The 22,202-nt window shown below is 38.7% G+C and overlaps 1 long non-coding RNA gene across 1 annotated transcript in view; it reads right to left on the reverse strand.

Annotated features, from left to right (window-relative positions):
• Positions 1-22,202, reverse strand: part of LOC134803461 (uncharacterized) — a 91,018-nt gene that overhangs the window by 45,445 nt on the left and 23,371 nt on the right. Inside the window, exon 2 of the long non-coding RNA XR_010145973.1 lies at positions 10,003-10,059. This is a non-coding gene — a long non-coding RNA (uncharacterized LOC134803461). The remainder of the gene's footprint in view (positions 1-10,002; positions 10,060-22,202) is intronic.

Raw genomic sequence — 22,202 nt, forward strand, 5'->3', positions numbered from 1 at the left:
TGCTTTTATCCACTTTTACTCAACTCTTACAGCATCGATTTGCTTCTTATACAGCGCTTACTCGATTTTTATAACACTTTTAGTCTGTATAAGTGCGCCTTTTCGCGTTGAGTAAACGCTTACAGGACTTTTACTCGACTGTTTTTACACCGTTTATAGCACCAAAAAGCGAAAATAAAAACGTGCTCTCAACTTTTATAGCACATAGATTTGCTAGTTGGGTATAGATAGATTATGATGAAAATCATCTCCTAAAAGGATAAAATGGTGAGCAAAATAGTATAATCGCAACAAGATAGTCGTTATCGTCAATGGCGTAAGCGTCTGCCGCAGTAAGGACCCTTTTCTCCGAGAACGCCACACAGGCCTATAGAAATGCGCGGTAGAGAGGGGGAGGGGGGAGAGGATGGGGTATTGACACAGAATAAATAATAGTACTATCGTACAGAAAGGAAACTTCCTACAAAACCGAAGTTTGACAGCGGTTCAGGGTCGAATCATGCTATCCCTTTCTAATATATGGCACTATCCCTTTCGGCTATTTAGGGTTGTCGAAATTCAAGTGATTATCTTATCTGTGGTCGTGGATGCAAAAGGAAGTCAAGTGGTGCCAACCCTAATAATTGCTCGGAGCAATGCTGAGCCGAGCGGAGCCGAGTTTGGCCGAATTCAGGAGTTTCGCACCCTTGGTATTGATTAATGATGATTGGACAATAATTGTGTTACTCGCGGAGAAGGCGTTTTGAGGAAGGTTTCTAATCTAACAGCTATTGTGTTCTTAACAAAAGTGGAAGCTAAAACGAAATTAACTCACTTTAGTATATTCCGTCGATATCTCTATGAGCACCTATAGTGGAAGAGCGGTATTCTCTTAATACAAGTATTTACAATACTTAAAAAGAGATACTAGCCCAATTACCTAAACATTGTATGCTACAAAATAAATAATTTTTATTTTGTTTTATTTAATGTTTTAAAAAGATACCTCGTCGGAACGTCGGAACAGGGATCAGAACCGGGTTTTTGCAAAAACTGCAAAATAACCATATTTTTCGAATTATTTTATACTCGAAATGTAGGACTCTGTTGTGTTTTTAGGTAACGACTTGGTATTATTAGATTACCCAATTAGAAATGAAATAATTAACAAAGAACGAAAAAATACCGTTTTCGTTCCCATACAAAAAATACCGGTATCCGATCTCTGCCTCGGAAGCCTATTATTTCGCCCCAGGTTTGTCACCCAGGGGACACGTGCAGGGTCGTGGTAGGTAGGTATCCATTGCGGACGCGAGTAGCTAACAATCGTCCACCAAGGCGCCAAATCTCCCACAATTGTATCGAGTTGACAGTGTTAACACCAGTCATTGTACCCTTCGTCAGGCGTGGCTCACTCCGCGATTTCGTCGCTTTGCTACAGGTAGCTAAAAGTACATCCGTTCCACACCAATTTTGGTGGCTAGCCATAAGCTCCACGTGGCGCTGTCGCCACCTAGCGGCCATATATGTACTGATCGTAACAGACGCGTTTTGTTAGAGAGTGAGTCTTCTGTACCTAGTACTATTATATATTCTGTGCCTTCGTGTTAGAAAAATACTATAACACATTTTTTGCAGAAGTTTTGGTGGTAAACGAGCATACAGCTAGCCTGGTGGTAAGGGGATATTTTAACGCTTGGGACGCTTGTAAGTACTCAGTAATGATATTAAACTATTTGTCGAAGTCGAAAGTATAAGAAGCTTAGGGCTTTTTGTATTAAGAAAGCAAAGCATGTAAACTTTTCTCAACTATTAAAATAATGAATATTTGTTTTATAGGTAGTTTTTAAGTTTTTAGGTTACAGTTTTTCTTTGTAATTTTTCAATTTTTTTTTAATTCTATGTATTTTTTTTATAATTGAGTGTGTATTTTATTATGTTTTTTTCTTTTGTTGTTCCTCGGTACGTATAAATTTTTGTGTCACTCTTTTTTATGTCTGTTTTTTGTGTGTCGTTGGCGTATGTGTCAGGTCCCCACTGAAAACCAGCGCCACGGATTGCCGCGGCACTGAGTGGGGGTCCTATTTTAGCGTCCAATGTTTTTTTATGTCTGTATATCTTCTTTTCTATATGTAATATGTTGTGGCGTTAAATAAATGTGTTTTCTTTCTTTCCTTCTTTTAACAATATTAGTCGCAGTAGCAGACAAAGGAGCCACATCTGGGTCAGCGCGCAACAAGGACGGCCCGCGTTTGGGCGCCAAAAATATCGATCGGTAGGCTTCAAGGATGTGTTTGCACTGCCTCTGCCGCACTCCTAGTAGTGTAAACATTCCTTTCATGCCATAGGATAGTAGTTCAGTTCAAAAAATACAGTATCTGTTATGCTTTGGTTTGAAATATGTTACATTACAGTGAAAAAGCAAACATGCGAGCCACGTTTGGGTCAGCGTGCAATACTTAAGGACGGCCACACGTTTGGGCGCCAAAAAGATGTGTAGACATGCCATTCATGCCAGAAAATAAATTGGTTTCATTCGGAAAGGCTAGTACCTATGTATTTTAATTATAATTAGTTTAAAATAGGTTAAGAATACAATGGGTCGTTTTTAAGAACGCGTACTTAACTACTTAGACTATTCAACAAAACTTGAAAAAAAAAAAATAGTTTCAAATGTGACAACTTTTCTAAGTCAATACAATATTTACAGTGACATCTACTACAATATTTTAGAGATAGTATAAGTCTCTATGGTAAATTATATGTACATTCAATTTGGAGATGTCAAAGGTCCCCTAAGTCATAGATAATATTAATACTAAAGATACAAGCTATGGGGAACATTGTAGTTATTGTTTCTTTTGGTGGTGATATGTTATTTCCGTGAAATAATTTTTTTTTGCGATTTGCAGGTGTAAAGGCTAACAACAACAACAAAACAAACAAAAAAACTAATAAATGAGTACTTCTACACCATCACTTACCCAACATTAGTATACATTCAAGTGAAAAACCCTTCTCACTAGTCGATTGATAAAAAATGCAACTTTAACACGTATACATTACACGAATGGCATTGTATAACGGTATATCCCAGAACTCCATTCTACCCGACCCTCCCCCATCAATAATAAATGTCCCCCCGAAACATGCCACTATAAAAACCTCTCCCCTATTAAGCGGAGTTTTTCCTCTATTCTTCATCGCAATATAAACCCTTATTTGTTACAAATAAATGCCAATTTGCTTTGGCTTGGCGTGGGCGTTATTTATTTATCAGATTATTCTCAAAACATGAGAAGGGTGTCTCAAGTAGTGTTTTTTTTATTAGGAAGTTTAAGGAAAAACTAATTGAGATGAAATAACTAAGCGATTAAGAGTACAGCCTTAAAATAAATAATCAGAGGGTGTATTCTGTGTTAGTTTAGGGTTAAGTTAGTTAAGGTTTCAATAACTGGCCACCTTATACAAAAGATTTATATTTATAGGTGAATAGAATTCATTTTTAGTTTGGGGTGGCCAGTTACTGGCGAATTGCCCTACCTACGTATAGCCATATGTAGTCTAGTCACACCATTCCGAGTGCGCCGACCGCGCGATAATTGCCTTCATCGTCGTGATTTCTGGCCCCACTTACAAATAGCCACTTTTAGTAACTGGCCACCCCAAACAAAAAAAAATCACCTATAAATAGAATTCATTTTAGTATAAGGTGGCCAGTTATTGAAACCTTATACTAAAATAAATTCTGTTTATAGGGGAATAGAATTCATTTTTAATTTAGGGCAGCCAGTTACTAAGACCTAAAAGTGGCCAGTTACTGGCGAACTGCCCTACAGGCGTGGCTTACTCCGCGATGTCGTCGCTTTGCTACAGGTAGCTAAAAGTACATCCGTTCCACACCGATTTTGGTGGCTAGCCATAAGCCGCGCGCGGCGCTGTCGCCACCTAGCGGCCATATCTGTCCTGATCGTAACAGACGCGTTTTGTTAGAGTGTGAGTCGTCTGTACCTAGTACTATTATTTGTTCTGTGCCTACGTATAGCCATATGTACTCTAGTCACACCATTCCGAGTGCGCCGACCTATCGACCGCGCGATAATTGCCTACATCGCCGAGATTTCTGGCCCCACTTACTAATTGCTTTATCTTTATATGACCGTTAGCTGCGATAAGACAATAGGTTTGATTTCTTTTACACGTAACTTAAAATTAAGATTATATTATTTACATAGTTGCCTGAGCTAATAACGTTCTTTTAGTTTAAGAGCCTATCAACGTGCATACTAGCGCCACTGCTAAATAATCGTGATTATTTAAATTTAACGACAGGTATTTGAAAAAGGGGGCCGCTATGCACTGTATTTTGTATTTAAGTACCTTTTGAATACATCAAACTAGTCTTTATGTTGCTGGATTCGTCAATCTATGCGTCCAAAGTTAAAACGGCCGTTTTTGTTCAGACTTCATAGTTCATACATCGACGAATCCAGCAACATAAAAACTAGTTTGATGTATTCAAAAGGTACTTAAATACAAAATGCAGTACGTAGCGGCCCCCTTTTTAGGGTTCCGTACCCAAAGGGTAAAACGGGACCCTATTACTAAGACTCCGCTGTCCGTCCGTCCGTCTGTCACCAGGCTGTATCTCACGAACCGTGATAGCTAGACAGTTGAAATTTTCACAGATGATGTATTTCTGTTGCCGCTATAACAACAAATACTAAAAACAGAATAAAATAAATATTTAAGTGGGGCTCCCATACAACAAACGTGATTTTTGACCGAAGTTAAGCAACGTCGGGCGGGGTCAGGATGGGTGACCGTTTTTATAGATAATGGTACGGAACCCTTCGTGTGCGAGTCCGACTCGCACTTGGCCGGTTTTTTAAATATCTTTCGTTAAATTTATTTAACCCCTGTCATAGGTAAAGGTGGGGACTTTAGCCTAAAACTTACTTGTAAGGCCTGATCCCAGTTGCAATGCATTTCGATATAAAAATAAGTGAGACTCTAAGGATGCGTCTCAAATTCCCATACACATTGACCCACTTCCATTGCTCCTAAGTACAACGACTGTCTTGTCCCAAACAGACATTCCGCGAATCTGCAAGCGCGACCCCATTTCAAAAGAAAGCCTTAAGGTCGTTAACCTCAAGCACCAGCGTGCTGACAATTCATACCCCTTATCGTAAAGACATAGAGTTCATTGTTGGTCAGTTAGCGTTGCTGTTACTATAGTTACCATCAGATATATAGGAGCGGCCAAGGCGCTCACGAATATCTGAACACGCCCCTATTGTCAAGGCGTTAGAGTGCGTGTTCAGATGTTTTTGAGCACCTCGGCCGCTCCGATATATCCAGCGGCGAGTGTACAGTCGAGCATTGATATACATAATTGGTATAATGAGGCTAAATTTTTGAATGGCGTCAGCGATGACTCATATCTCTGTTATGTTATGGTGTGTGAGTATGGTTACCAGATGACAGGAATTTTCCTGACATGTCAGGCATTTTGGCCCTGTTGTCAGGAATGGGGACGGAACACGAAATGGCAGTATTTTTTTTTAATTGATAGACTTTATTTATAAAATACCTTTTTATTTGCTTAAATCAATACAAATAATAACTTTAATAAAACGTGGCTATCGGCTCTATCGGGTGGCCATCGCTCACGGCTAGTCACCCCCCCGTTGTTGTCAAAAATATGAATGTCAGGAAAAATATTCGGAAATCAGGAATTTTGTCAGGAAATTCTAAATTTGTATCTGGTAACCCTATGTGTGTGTTCATTTTGAGTTATGGACGTTACGTGGTTAGATAAACTCTTGATAAATAATTGTCTGTCTAAGCGAGAAGATTCAATTTTTAGGGTTCCGTACCCAAAGGCTAAAATCGGGACCTTATTACTAAGACTCCGCTGTCCGTCCGTCTGTCACCAGGCTGTATCTCACGAACCGTGATAGCTAGACAGTTGAGATTTTCACAGATGATGTATTTCTGTTACCAGACTCCACTCCACTGTCTGTTACCAGGCTGTATCTCGTAGAATTTTGACAGATGATGTATTTCTGTTGCCGCTAAAACAACAAGTACTAAAAATTACGGAACCCTCGGTGGGAGAGTCCGACTCGCACTTGTCAGGTTTTTTTAATGTCGGTTAATGTAAAATAACACTAAAGATATAAATTCATCTATAAAATATTTATAGATTTTAATAGACGTGTTTTACACTCTTTACACTTGAGATGAGAAGACGTGCTAATAGAAACCAATACTTGTTATTTAGATATTGCGTAACTAAAGGTGTACAATTTCAGGCTCCGCCACACAGGCGCGTTTTGCGGGCGGCGCGTGAGCGGGGCGCGCCGCTTTTACATATAAAACGGAACCTTTCAACGACTAAATCTATCTACTACAACGACTAATCAGGGCTTGTAACCGGTGCTTTTTAAAACCCCGATATAGCCCAATCCAATATTTCGATTTATTTTATGCTCTTTACGTATATAGGACTGAATCATATATTTAGGCAACAACTTCGTATTATTATTAGGTTGTCCAATCAAAAATGTAATAATACCAAAGAACGAAAAAGAACGTATTAATACCGGTATTTTTGTATGGAGCAAATACCGGTTTCCGGCCCCTGCTATCAATTTTACATTTCTGCTCTAAAATCGTTACCGGCCTCTTAACTTTTGTGGAGCCACGTTGAGCAACACTCTGCTGTAATAACTACATAGATACTTTTTGTTACCTAATCTTACCGTATTGCACGGTGTTACTCCACATAAGTTTTGTGCTATGTGGATGCACCTTTACGGTGGTCTATTGTTTGCAACCATCTTCTTCTACCTAGCGTTATCCCGGCCTTTGCCAGGGTCCGCATTCCTACTTGCTTTCCTCCTCTATTGTGCAACCATCTCGCACAGGGTGCATACAGGCCATAACCTATGTAATTATAGGGTGGCGCCACTAAGTCTAGACTCTATGGCGATTATTTTTTAGTATTGGGGCTGGTATAACATGACTTTTATGACCTTGCAGGTTTACAATTTTCTTCATATTGCTTTAGCCTAGCATTAGTTTAATGGCTCGGGGTAAAAAGCTATTTATTGGCATGATTGCATGCAAGACTCTAATGGCATTTATTTTCGCTGATAAGCAAAAACCAAATGGCCTGAAATATTAAACTTATAAAACAAAGCTTTTTACCGACATAAGGTTGATCCCATGCGCTGTTAGCAGTAACGTCTTTACCATAAGGAAACACGGGGTCCGTGTCCAGGGACCCCATCCTCAAGGGGCCCCAAAGGACAGACAGTAACAGTAGGTATATTTGATTACCCATAACAAATAGAAGATCATAGTAGAAAAATGTTAGTTTAATTCGCTTTCTTTACTTTCCAATAGGGCCCCAAACTCTTATGTGCCCAAGGGCCCCAGCATAGTTTAAGACGGCCCTGGTTGTTAGGCATGATCTACAATATATCTACATACTATATTATATCATCCTGGCTAAATCTCTACTAATATTTAAAACAGGGACCGTTACCGGTATAACTAAAAACCAAAATATCTCGTAGCATTCACCATATTTCTTTGATATTATAGAATAGTATTTAGATAAGGATAATGATTTATCAGATTAGCTAAATTAAGTGCAAAAATATGCATAAACAACCGTGATACCGAAATTGAATACCGGTTAATTTGTATGAAATATATACCGGTATTCAATCCCTGATTTTTTAAAAATCGTTTATTTCAGACGGAAGTCCATCACGGTATTCGCGGTTAGCCTCATTATTACTAAACTTAAAATTTAAGTTAATATTATATAAAACTAAATAAAACTTAAAAAATATAATAAAAAATTAAAATTCATAAATATTATAAATTATAAATATAAATGCGACAATAACTCTCTCTGTCTGTCTGTCACCTCTTCACGCTTATACCGCTGAACCGATTTAGATAGTTGCAGTCCCGGGGAATGACATAGGGTAGTTTTTATCAATAATAATCAAGAAACCGGGAAGTGGGTCAAATTTAACTTGCAAGATTTGATCCGTACAAACATAGTTACATAGGTACAGTCACCTGCAATAATATGTTAGTCTTTGAAGGCCGCAAAAATATGTGACACGCTCTTGTGGCTCTACAAATAAGATCGTGTCAGATATTTTTGCGGCCTTCGTTGTGTAATATACTATTGCAGGTGACTGTACATATTATACAATGCAAGTAAAAGCTTGTAAATGACCATATTCCCTTGCTCTCGAGAAGATATTCCGCGTTCAGAAATAAACCGCTTCGCTTATTATCATGCTTCATTTACATTTGAATGGGACCTGGTACCTTAACCTAGGCCTAGGCCCTGTCGCCCCCGCAGTTCAATGACCTGTGACTCACTGGGCGTAGGTTCGATGCTAGACCTGTTGAGGTGTTAGGAATCGAACTTGTTCAATATTTGTTTGGTTTGATTTCTTTATTTGTGATATTGCAGTCAAAAGAATCTACTATCATACATTTTGAAATAAACGTGTACGAAATTTCTATTTCGAAATATGGACTTGGACTGAACCATTAAAATAAAAGAAATCTAAATTAAAGATAGGTAATATGTTTTCACTTTTCAGACTATGGAATTAGTTGGTTCATTTACGGAGAAATAGTAGCCGAATATACGTCGCGTGATTTATGCACAACCCCATTGCGGTTTTTCTAACAATACATTTTATATACTACGAGTATATAGGTCTTCTCCATACTGAACTTACTGTTTATGTGCTAGGAGTTCAATTCTACATCCCGAAGAAACTCTAAAGGTGTAATAGGATAGGACTAGGTATGTCATTTGAACACTAATCGTTCCAGGCACTGCACAGGTGGGTTCCGGATGCGGCGTTCCGCAGGACGCGTCCAATTGGGGCCGCGGCGGAACTCGCAAGATGGCGGTTAACGTTCCATTCCAAATTCAAAGTTCGAACTTCGATTGCGATTTGGATTTCGAATTGCGGTATTCGAGTGAGAGATGCGGAAGCGAGCGGACGTGTAATTTGATGACAGCAATTTTGGCGAACAGTATTTTCATATAGGTACTTATTAATAAAATAAGCTAATGAGGTGGCTTTTTTCTCAGATTTGAATCATACGTTTTAAAGTCTCTAATTGTGACAGACTCGGGTACAATTTGTTACGGATAAGTAATAAAATGTAAAAAGCCTAGCTTACGTATTCGAACAATGAGATACGTCAAATACTAGATATTGAAACGATATGGGATGGATATGTCAGTGTCACACAAGTGTCAAAAGTGACGTTTTTGTTTGAAGTAACGTCAATTTTGACACTAGTTTGACACTGACATATCCAATCCATATCCTTTCAATATCTAGTATTTGACGTATCTCATTGTTCGAATACGGCTGTAGCTTCCGCTATAACAAAGTTAAATAGCCTGTGATCTTGTGAACTTGATAGTATACATTAACAAATCCTTTTTATTCTTACTCATAACAGAATAACGTTTACATAATAGCATGTCATAACGGTATGTCATTAACTAAACAATGAGTTCTCTTCTCACACATGGTATAATTAGTTTAATCTGTTGCCGCTTTTAGCAGAGCTGTAAAATATGCATGAATACGACAATGTTTATACTCTGTATCTTTAGGTATTTAAATAAAAGTAAACAATTTGTACATTTTCGGGTAGTTATAACATTTATTGGTTAACCGACCAATTACAAAACCGCCTGGATCAGTCACTGAACGACCTGACTTTAACCTACATTATTTGATCGTGTAATGTTTTCATCTACCCTCAACTGGCTTAAGGAGCCATTTGAGGGTAGATTTTGTTTACTTTTATTTAAATACCTAAAGATACAGAGTATAGAGTATGACTAAGCTAAATTTTGCACAGATTTGAATATAAATATAACAAGTGAGGGAGTGTGATTTTAAACGTCATAGAAATTTGACATTATAATGACATTGCCACATAACTTACCCTGTAGCTTTTCTCTGTTAGCAGTCCAAAGGATGTCTTCTTGGCACCATGCACGATCTGGAAAAAGAATTTGTTTTAAGTTTGGCTAGCGTATGCTTTAAAACAGGGGTTCCCAAACTGTGCGCCGGGGGCCCTTGGGCCCCGTGCAGCAATCCTCTTCACCATGTTACTTATCTATTTCGAATAGCCTAGCTAGGTTAGGGCGCCGCTGCCGAAATTTTACATTTGCAAGTGCGCCGCAGACTGAAAAAGATTGGGATCCCCTGGCTTAATGGGATATTTATAATATCAAATCTAGACAGATTGCACATATCTATACAATTTAAATAAAGATAAATATAGGTGACAGGTGCAAACATCGGTCTCCGTATATGTTGTATGAGAATATGACATAATTCCCATATAATCTACCGTCCCACACTGAATATAAACATTACTAGCAGTAAAGTAACCACATCAATCCACACGCTAAGTAAATACGAGTGAGATCACTCACAAAACCTAAATCCGTTGCTAAGTGTACAGAATACGCGACATGCTACAACCTATACTATATCGTGTCAAACAAAAATAAACCTAATCATAATAACCTACAGTCTAATTTAGATTGAAGAATACTTCATTATAACATGTTACAGCTTCATGCTGAAGTGGTCTCTATGCGTGTGTGAATAAGGAGCAGTGTTGTGTGCGGTTGGAAATGTATTAACTGAAATAGCTGGCAAGGTCGCAGTCAATGGGCGTAGGCCAGTGGGTAGGTATTAGGTACATGTGGCGGATTAGGGTTAGGTCACTGTTCGGTTCAGTGAAATGAGGAAGGCCATGTTTCATAAAAGCTTACGCTAATAAGTTACATTACTAGCTTGAAGTACTAAGAAGTAAGCTTGGAACTACTAGTGTGGTGATTCCGGGCAGTGGCGGATTTGCAGTATTTGCCGCTTCTCAGCACCCATCATATTGACTACATTTTGAGTTATTTCTTGTTATCATCAGCGATTTTTTTGTCATAATCTGCCGCCCCTAAATAATTTGCCGCCCTAGGCCTTGGCCTAGGGGTCGTCCAGAGTCCATTTCACATCACCTATTCGAAAAAGGGCTTTTTCTTCCCCGCTAGGAGGGATCAAAGTAGCATTTTTCTTGCCTGCTAGGAGGGATCAAAGTTGTACTTTTCTGTTCTAAGGACACGGTTTTTTTCTTTCTTGCATACTAATTAAAACGAAAATATTCCCGCAAATATTTCCGCAAAGTAACGCCTGATTCTATTCACTTCTTGCATACTATTTTTTTTGTCAAATAATACATATTTTGGAACATAACAATTTCCTCATAGATGAGAAAATCACCAAGGGGGAGGGGGTCAAAAATAGGCCAAATATGATCACATGATTTCTGGACGACCCCCTACTGGGCCTTAAGGAAAATCTGCCACTGATTCGGGGGCTAAATAAGCAAAGCGAATTCCCTTTAATCAAGTTTGAATTGACTATATTGGTACATACATTTATGGCCCACACTGTTAACTGTACATCGGTGGACCTTATGCATTTTGTAATAAGGTCCACTATTGACTATTTCCCTCACCACACACTTTGCCATAATGGCTCCTCTACACGATGGCCCGGCGCTGGACCAGCTAGATGGCCATGCGATGGTTGAGAGCACGCACTATGGAATGGCCTACGTGTAGATGCGTACGTCCCATCGCTCACTACCTTTGATATGCGGACGGAAAACCGGCACCGCGGCCATCCCATCGCCATCCCGCCGCGCCATATGCTATCCGACATCACTACCCTCATATATGCTGGCCCAGGTTAGTGGGCCAATATGATGGCCCATCGTGTAGAGAAACCATAAAATACGAGAGAAGTTTAACCCATCGCAGTCAATAAGCTATTAATACATCGCCTATACTTATATTTAACAGTTGACAATAGGTCTCGAAACGGCAGCGAGCGCCATTAAATGTATATTTAGAGTCTACGGACATTGGATTGTTTATTATGCCGGTGTGTTTGGGTGGTCGGGAATTCACACCACAGGTTTTATAAAGTACCTATTATAACACAGAATAAATAATAGTACTATTAGTCACTGAACGATCAGCATTTGATGTGACATTTAACATTTGATGTGAAATTTAACATTTGATGTGAAATTTAGCGAAATAATCAAAAGAGTGCGACTTTGTATTCAACAGAATGGGACTCATGTTGAGCATTTGATAAATTAAATTGATTAATTTCGAATTAAAAATGTTAAAATTCATGGTCTTCCTTTTATTTCTTACACTATGTTATTTAACAAAAAATTATCCTTATGATGAAGACTTTCGATCGGTATGATAAAGCTACAGGGTATTTTTTTTTCTCGTGTAGCGGGTTCGATTCCCGTTCAACCATGTAATTATTTAACGTCACAAATAATGTATTCTTTCAGCAAAATATCCTATCTACGATATTTAAGGTACTTTCCCTTGATGTCGCATAGTCTTGGGACGCCCTGTAAACAAGAATTGCTCGTTTAAAGGTATTTTAAGATAAATTATAGGTATGTCATCTGTACAAATTTAGTCAGAAAAATCAATTTAGCAATTGGATTGTAAACTTGATTTATTTCGCTATAGTAAGGTCAGTCATTGTTGAATCTGTCAATCTGCATGCTCTGATAGCTTCCATACAAATATACAATGGTCACTACGAACAGTTCACATATACGGATGGATGACAAGGACGGCCATTATAGTAGTCACGAGTTCTGGTGTCATCATTTCTATTTTCAAATAATGATTATATGAAATCCTAGGCCATGTCCTGTTTTTAACAAGATTGTAATTTGTGTAAAGATAGATATAAATATTTTTGAGAATTTTTGTATAAACAAAAATCTAAAATTATTTATTTACTTAAGAGATGTAAATGTCTCTGAGAACTAAAATTTAAAAGATTATACACGTTGGCTAAAAAATAACTGTATTCCCGTTGCCAGGGAGGTTTTGGAATTATACTGAGCAACTTTTACTATGGGACCAACCCCGAAATCGCGAAAATAAATTTACCCTCCCATAGAAAATGGACCAGCCAAAATGTATGAAACAGCCAAATTTTAATTCGCGATTTCGGGGTTGGTGTATTGTAAATGGAGCTCAGTATAATCCCAAAACCTCCCTGGCAACGGGAATGCAGTTATTTTTAGCCAACCTGTATAGTTAATCAAATGTTTAGAGATGTATAGGGTCTCTATTGTTTCCCAAATAGTTTTAAGTCATAATGTATTTTGTCCGAATTTTCGTTAGTCATAATTGGTTTTTCTCAGAAACGCGTAACTTTTCAGGATTGCCATAAAACAAACCTAACCTAACCTATCTATAGAATAACCTTACGAAAATCCTGAAAAGTTAACGGTTTCGGTTTTATGACTAACGATAATATGACAAACAATACATTATGACTTGAAACTTTATGGGAAACAAAGGGACCCCCATCTACAATACAGCCGTCAACATTGCGAAGCCCAACAAGACATAATTCATTGTAACAATGAAGTTAATATAGCCATTGATTGATACTAGTTAACCCCACCGTGACCCGTGATAACGAGGAGCAATTCCTCGATAAAAATATGAACATTACGACATTACTCTAGTGTCCCCTCTGCAGAGCGTGCATGGAGGCAGAGGAGACAGCCGCCCACGTCATTCTCGAATGCCCAGGGGTGGCAAAATACCGGGCACAACACCTCGGCTCACCGGGGTCTCTCCCAGAAGTCGTCGGCAACGTCAAGGGTCTGCTAGGCTTCTTGGTAGAGTTGGGTTGGCAGGAATAGTGCCGCCAACCCATTACGCAAAATAGGCGCGATATTATGACGTCGAGTTGCGGAAACCAAGCCCGCGAAAACCTATAACCTATAACCTATACTCTAGTGTCAATATCCGAGAACGATTTAGCTGTAAAACTGTCTGTCGAGTCATGGGTGTTTTCTATATATTTAAGTATTTGTAAATATGTATTTTATTATATATATCGTTGCCTAAGTACCCATAACACAAGCTTTTTGAGCTTATTATGGGACTTAGTCAATTTGTGTAATAATGTCCTATAATATTTATATATTTATAACACCTTTTAGAACAGCAATGACCCTTTTTCAGAGCATGAAAAATGAAAACTCTTTTATGAACTCAAATATTCATTGTAGTGACATCTGTCAAATGTGTCCCATAGCCGCCAGGCGGGCGCCACTGTCACGCACACAACCAATAATGCATACTGTGCATGGTATAATAATATACTCCGCCTGGTACTCCATTCCCGTCTTTTCTAGGTCACCTAACTGACACGGGCCTACGTCATCATGCGACAGCGCTATATGATAATATGCGATAGCGCTATATATAGCGGCCATGTTGTTGTGACGTAGGCCCGTGTCACTCTGGGAATGGAAGACCATGTTTTATTAGACTATGATACTGTGTTATGATTGCGCCTGTTCTAGATCAAACATTATGATATCAATATTTATCGTCATCTATCAATCATGACATCACGCGGCGGCGGCGGTACTAATCAAAACTGTCAAATGTCAATCTCCGTTTTAATCAACTGGTAATAAATAGTTATTTACGATACAAGTGCGGAAAAGAGGAAATCGACACGAGTTGCGAATTACCTATTCGCACGTGTATCGTACAACGTTTTATAGTACATATGGCCCTTTGACATACGCACGAAAAGTGCTATTTTGCGCACTAGTGCGGGAAAATAGGACCATATGAATTTTTTGACGAAAACCTTATTTACTTACACAAATGGTTGCCTTGACTATGTGTATCCTATTTTCATTCTTATACTTAACTGATAAATTCTAAAAGCAGGTCAAATAATGCTTATTTATATCAGACAAAGGCAGACATTATCATGCCGATAGCGAAGGTCATTGACCGACGGCAGAGTCAAAATATAACGCAACAATATAACACACATTTACATATTTAGGGGTCCTTGAAATAATATATAGGGTCATTTTTGGACCGTTAAGGGCTGTCCATAAATAATCCCCCCCCCCCCCCTAAAAATCATGCTTCGAATGACCCCGTTTCCTCCTACGTCATGCTACCATCATCCGATGTCCAGACCCCCCCCCCCTAATTTGAAATGACGTAATTTATGAATAGCCCCTTAGCTATATTGTGCGAGGTGATTAGGTAGGCCATAGGCCTGATGACAAATTTTGAAAACCCTTTTAATATCGTCGGTACACTTGTATTAGTTCCGAAAAACACTATATTTCAGTTATACTCATAAGATTTAACATAGATAATTGCATTTTATTATAGCTAGTTTAAACTTCGCGCGAAAACGCCTCGCATGCCATTTGTGACGTCATTATTTAGTTGGTGGTAGGGTGGTAGATATTGTTTACATACTTACAGTTACGAATTTCCCTTGAATCCGAATGATATTGTTAATTCAGCACCATATATTACGATTAGGGATGATAAATACATTACAAAAATGTATCACAATAACTCATTTTACACAAAAACTCTCACACGGTTGCAGTTTAAGATGAATTATTTAGATACATGTACATTTTGAGTGAAAATCACCGAACGCCGGTTTTACTTTTTAATTTTTCATTTTTTCTAGTTACGACAGCCAACATGGCAATGATAGTTCCATTCAGCCAAATAATTAAAAATGTTTGTTGTTGAAATATCGTATTATTTAGCATTTTATTTAAGTAATAACAAATAGATATCTACTTTATATCGTGTAATAATATTTTTTGGACGTAATAAATGTTTAGTGGCGAAATAACATTTTTTTTGCACCTTTCGAACTCTTTGGTGCCCACGTATAGATTTCGGTCAATGAGGTTGTCTATGTTGCTCTAAGAAATATGTTATGGATTGATGACGTCACTGTTTGGAACGTTTCTGATTGGCGTTTCAGTAAAAATGGCCGATTGGAGAATTTTGCACTTTTATTTTATTGAATATATTAATAATCCTTCAGTTTATACTGAGATTGGGCCATTTTTTAGAATCATATTAACATATATGTTTCGTTGAAACCATTATTTCCATGATTCTTTGTTACTTGCAACAGGCCTATACTGAACAACTTTTCTATGGGACCAACTCCGAAACAACGGGTTGCACTCCGGGAGTGCCGGCAGAAGTGAAAACTCAATGACATTGTAACAGTTTTTCGATCAGGTCACGCGTCCGTCTCACGTCTTACGAATCTTACGGTCACGTGTCCTGTCGCGAGTTTAACATTTTTTCCCCATCACAAAAAGTGCACAGCGCCGCTAAAGAAGTATTCACTTCAAAACTAGAAGTTTTTATAACTTCAAGCGCCCAACGGAACCCACGCTCAGTCGCTCAAACATGGCATTTCGTGTATAAACAGTTTTTTTTGCCACCAAAACTGGACTCGCCCGACCGGTCCCTCGAAATCCTGATTAGAGGGAGACGGGAGACGAGTGTCGTTCGCGTGAGCGGGATGGAAGATTTCGGTTGGCGACTTGGCGCCTTCATATGATATGGGTATAAAAGTATTTGGCGGTTAGATTCGCGGTTTATTTCTATATTTTTTGTACTCTTTTGACCGTCGAAAATTTCATGAGACTAAGTTTTTTTTTTATAGAAAGAACTTAAGCATGAGAATATTCATAGGGTACTTTATGTGATATAGGAGCATCGTTAAGGTCCCTTTTCATAGATAATGCCCCATATGATTTGTAAATACGAAGCATATATTTTTTTTTTTTGCATTAGAAAGAAGGTAAACAAACCTGACGTGTATTTTTATAAAAAAATATTGAAAAACGCTTTAAAAATTTAGTTTAAGTATATTACTTATAAAAGCATTTAAAATATCGTATATGATTTACAATAGTAACATATTTGCTGTCACTTATTTTTAAATGGTGATTTTTAATAAAAAGACATGTTAAGATCGCTTACCTTCTTTCTAATGCTAAAAAAACGAACTATAGACAGGGTCAAACGACATTACGCGGTCAAAGGAATTCTGGCCAAGATGGGAAACTCTGACAACACCGATTGTCGTATGTGTGGCGAAGAGGAATACAGTAAAACACCTCATATGTGAATGTCACGCCCTCGCCAGACAAAGAACGAAGGACTTTGGAGCGGGATATTTGGAACCAAAGGATTTTAAAACGCTACCCATGAGCTCCATCATCCGGCACATGGATATGGTGGGAAAAGCTCTTGAGTAGTTGACGGATCTTTCCTAGGGGGTAATTGCACAAAAGCCCCCTATGGGTCAAAGTGTATCCGCAAGGGCCCTCGAAAACAATAAGATAAGATAAGCATAGACAGCGACATAAACAAAGCGGTGGTGGCCGAGTGGATATGACGCCCGACTTTCAATCCGGAGGTCGCGGGTTCAAATCCTCGTACCAATGACTTTTTCGGAACTTATGTACGAAATATCATTTGATTTTTACCACTAGCTTTTCGGTGAAGGAAAACATCGTGAGGAAACCTGCATACACCTGCGAAAAAATTCAAAGGTGTATGTGAAGACTACAATCCGCATTGGGCTAGCGTGGGGACTATAGCCCTCTCGCGCATGAGAGGAGGCCTGTGCCCAGCAGTGGGACGTATATAGGCTGAATTATTATATTATAAGCATAGACAGGAAATGGTTAGTATGTAATAAAAAAATCCTTGCTGACTGACATTGACACATATAACAAATATATGTCTCGTAATAGAGCAATTTGAGCGTTGTGTCATAATGACATCAACACTTAGACCGTCTGGTCTGCCTTTACGAGACTAAATGATATCAAGGTTAGGTTCTAAATCTAGGTATAAAGGCTTCTTGTAGATTGTAAAGACATACGCGTATAACCTACAGTTAAGTGACTTGCAATATTAGCGATAGCGGTACAGCCTGAAATTCGGGAATCAGCTGCAAATGGTGTTAAAGGTATGAAAATCGGCACGATTAATCTTTAGGCCATTTGAATCAATTTGACCCGTAGCGCCAAAAAAAAACCGGGCAAGTGCGAGTCGGACTCGCGCACGAAGGGTTCCGTACCATAATGCAAAAAAAAAACGAAAGAAAAGCAAAAAAAAAACGGTCACCCATCCAAGTACTGACCACTCCCGACGTTGCTTAACTTTGGTCAAAAATCACGTTTGTTGTATGGGAGCCCCATTTAAATCTTTATTTTATTCTGTTTTTAGTATTTGTTGTTATAGCGGCAACAGAAATACATCATCTGTGAAAATTTCAACTGTCTAGCTATCACGGTTCGTGAGATACAGCCTGGTGACAGACGGACGGACGGACGGACGGACAGCGAAGTCTTAGTAATAGAGTCCCGTTTTACCCTTTGGGTACGGAACCCTAAAAACAAACGGAAAGGAGTTATGACGTCATCTTTTTTTTGTATGGAAATAACAAATTTTTGTTCAGAAACCTATCGTGTGTGGTATTAAATGAAAGGGCATTTTGAGCCGGTTCTAAAAATATATCACATTATTATATTTCCGTCACTTGCATTCAATTAAAATTAAAATAATTTTCTTATCATACCAAGTTTGGGCTGCTCCAGATACGAAACCGTTGAATTATTTTTTGTAATATATACCTCAAGTAATACCCAATATCCTCATATCTAACCCCAAGAAATTAATTTCGAAAATATTTAGTTTTAGTATTTATTTTTTATTATTACAAATTGTGATCGATCAATCTATCAATGAAACGGTCTCCTAGCCTAGTCGATAGTGACCCTGCCTATGAAGCAGGAGGTCCCCGGTTCGAATCCTGGTAAGGGCATCTATTTGTGTGTTCATCATCATCATCACACGAATAAATGCCCTTACCAGGGCTTGTATATATATGTGTATATGGGCATTTATTTGTGTAAAAAAATACTAAAACTAAATATTTTCGAAATTAATTTCTTGAGGTTAGATATGAGGGTATTGGGTATTACTTGAGCTATATTTTACAAAAAATAATTCAACGGTTTCGTATCTGGACTTCTGGAGGAGCCCAAACTTGGTATGTTTTGAAAATTATTTTTATTTTAATTGAATGCAAGTGACGGAAATATAATAATGTGATATATTTTTAGAACCGGCTCAAAATGCCCTTTCATTTAATACCACACACGATAGGTTTCTGAACAAAAATTTGTTTTTTTCCATACAAAAAAAAGATGAAGTCATAATTCCTTTCCGTTTGTTTTTTTTTTTGGTGCTACGGGTCAAATTGATTCAAATGGTCTAAAGATTAATCGTGCCGATTTTCATACCTTTAACACCATTTGCAGCTGATTTTGGTCAACCGCGAGTACTATATACTGGAATTCATATTTCAAAGGCGATGCACTCCATGCACTCAAGTTGACTTTCTACGATACCTCGCCCCGAGTTATCACTTATCAGGCGATAGGGAGTGATAAATCTTTATTTGGACGACATAATTATCAGTATTGATACCGCGGTGTGTAATGTGTAATGTATCACGAGGTGTAATCGGGTTGACATATTTTTATGAGTTATTGTAAAGAAATTATTAATGTCATGCATTGAATGTATCGTACGGGTTTTTGAATAGAATGTTAATTAATAGGTTAGGCTGTATCACATTTAAGGCCTGTGCCCAGAGGCTTGCGTGTGCGTGACGTACACGTGCGCTAAAATGTTGGACCGTCACGTCACGCAAGCGGTGTGCCGTCTCTCATAACCATCTGTGTACTACAACGCCGCATGCGCACGTCACGCACCGGTGCACACAGGCCTTTATCGTTTTCTATCAGTTTCTATATAGAAAATTATGAGGTAAGGAAAACCAAAATATGAGTGAATAAGAAAGTAAGAGGCGACATTCATTTAAAATGAGAATACAGTAGTGCCTCGCTAATCCAGCGATCGCTGTAATCCGGACGGTCTCGGACTGAAGAAAAGGTTGTCAAAAAATTTTGCGGCTATGTTGGAACAATCCAAGTGACCAAAGACTGTAACCCCCCATTAAAACATACTATCCTCTAGCCGCCCATCGACCTACAAAAAGGTCTCCTGTTCCATTCTAATTTGAACTTTGTGTTGACAAAATAAAATTTCATTTTGCTTGGCAAGGTTTGACGTATGGGCGGCTAGAGGCTGTACATTTAATAGCTATTTCTGGACACAATGTAGCTTTAACATTCTCACATCACAAAGTAGCAAAATAGTAACCGCTTCCTTATCGCGAGTCTAAAAATAGATGTAACCACAACAAAAGGTATCTGTGGCAGTTCTAATGAGCGGGATCGTGCGAATTATTGTTATTTATAATGAGGAAAAATTGCATCGAGCGTTAAAATCACCAAATATCACCAAGGGGGAGGGGGGTTCAAAATAGGCCAAATATGATCACATATTTTCTGGGCCCTTACGCGAGGGGTTATTGAGGTTTTTTTGCCCGAAACAGTTACGTGATTTTGCCAGGCGTGGCTCACTCCGCGATTTCGTCGCTTTGCAACAGGTAGCTACAAGTACATCCGTCCCACACCAATTTTGGTGGCTAGCCATAAGCCGCGCGTGGCGCTGTCGCCACCAAGCGGCCATATCTGTCCTGATCGTAACAGACGCGTTTTGTTAGAGAGTGAGTCTTCTGTACCTACCTAGTACTATTATTTATTCTGTGATATTTCCAAAAAGCCCCCTCTCCTCCACGTGACATTTAGTTAGATTCGCACGACACGGCGTAATGTAGGTTATGTTTTTAACGCGTATTGCGATATAACTCCTTTCAGTGCGATTCTCACAAGTCATAAATATAAATGGCAATATTAAAACTGATTAAATACTGTATTAGGTGCGCGGTATCTGTATAAATAAGCTATTACAATAAATGACATAATTAGAATGATTTAATTGCAGAAATCATTCGGGCCGTTACTTCTGTCGGCGTACGCGGGGACCGGTTTATAGGCGAGCTCTACACTCAATTGTCTATGGATGCTATTATATTGAAGGCTATATGTGACGTTAGCTATGAAAAGGGACCTTATTGTCGATGGCGCTTACGCCATCATTAACTATGCTCCTATACCGATACAATGCCGCGCGACGCTGTGCGGCGTAAGCGCCATCGACAATAAGGTCCCTTTTCATAGATAATGCCCCATATATATCACTAGATCACTACACCTTATAAAACAAAGTCCCCCGCCGCGTCTGTCTGTGTCTTTGTATGTTTGTTCGCGACTAACTCAAAACTACTGAACGGATTTTCATGCGGTTTTCATATATCAATAGAGTGGTTCTTGAGGAAGGTTTAGGTGTATAATTTGTTAACCCGTGCGAAGCCGGGGCGGGTCGCTAGTTCATTAAAACTGCATGAAAATCCGTTCAGTAGTTTTTGAGTTTATCGCGAACAAACATACAAACACACAAACGGACAGACGCGGCGGGGGACTTTGTTTTATAAGGTGTAGTGAAGAGTGAGTCAGAGTCAGAGATAAAAACATTTACACAAATACAGTTCAAGTTGATCAGTTGACCAACTCGGTAGAAATTAAACCAACTAGAATAACCCATTTGTGCCTTGTACAGTCGACGACAAAGATATGTTTACATTTTTCGCCTTAGGGGCTATTCATAAATTACGTCATTTCAAATTAGGGGGGGGGGGGGTCTGGACATAGGATGATGGTAGCATGACGAAGGAGGAAACGGGGTCATTCGAAGCATGATTTTTGGTTGATTTTAGGGGGGCGGGGGTCAAAAATCGTCAAAAATCGATGACGTAATTTATGGACAGCCCCTTATTACAAAGGAGTAAGGTGCAAAAGTGTAAACATATCTTTGACGTCGACTGTACAGGCACCCGCAGAGAAAAGGTACCCCCGCTGCAAAGAACTTTATATGCAAACGAACAGTACCTATCGCTCTCTGTGCATTCATATGATATTAATATTATATATCATAGTCTAATAAAACATGGTCTACCATTCCCAGAGTGACACGGGCCTACGTCACAACAACATGGCCGCTATATATAGCGCTATCGCATATTATCATATAGCGCTGTCGCATGATGACGTAGGCCCGTGTCAGTTAGGTGACCTAGAAAAGACGGGAATGGAGTACCAGGCGGAGTATCTTATTATACCATGTTATATATCATATTATAGGTTCAAGGTTCAGAACGAAACGT

The sequence above is a fragment of the Cydia splendana genome, chromosome 26, assembly GCF_910591565.1.
Source record: "Cydia splendana chromosome 26, ilCydSple1.2, whole genome shotgun sequence".
Classification (NCBI taxonomy): domain Eukaryota; kingdom Metazoa; phylum Arthropoda; class Insecta; order Lepidoptera; family Tortricidae; genus Cydia; species Cydia splendana.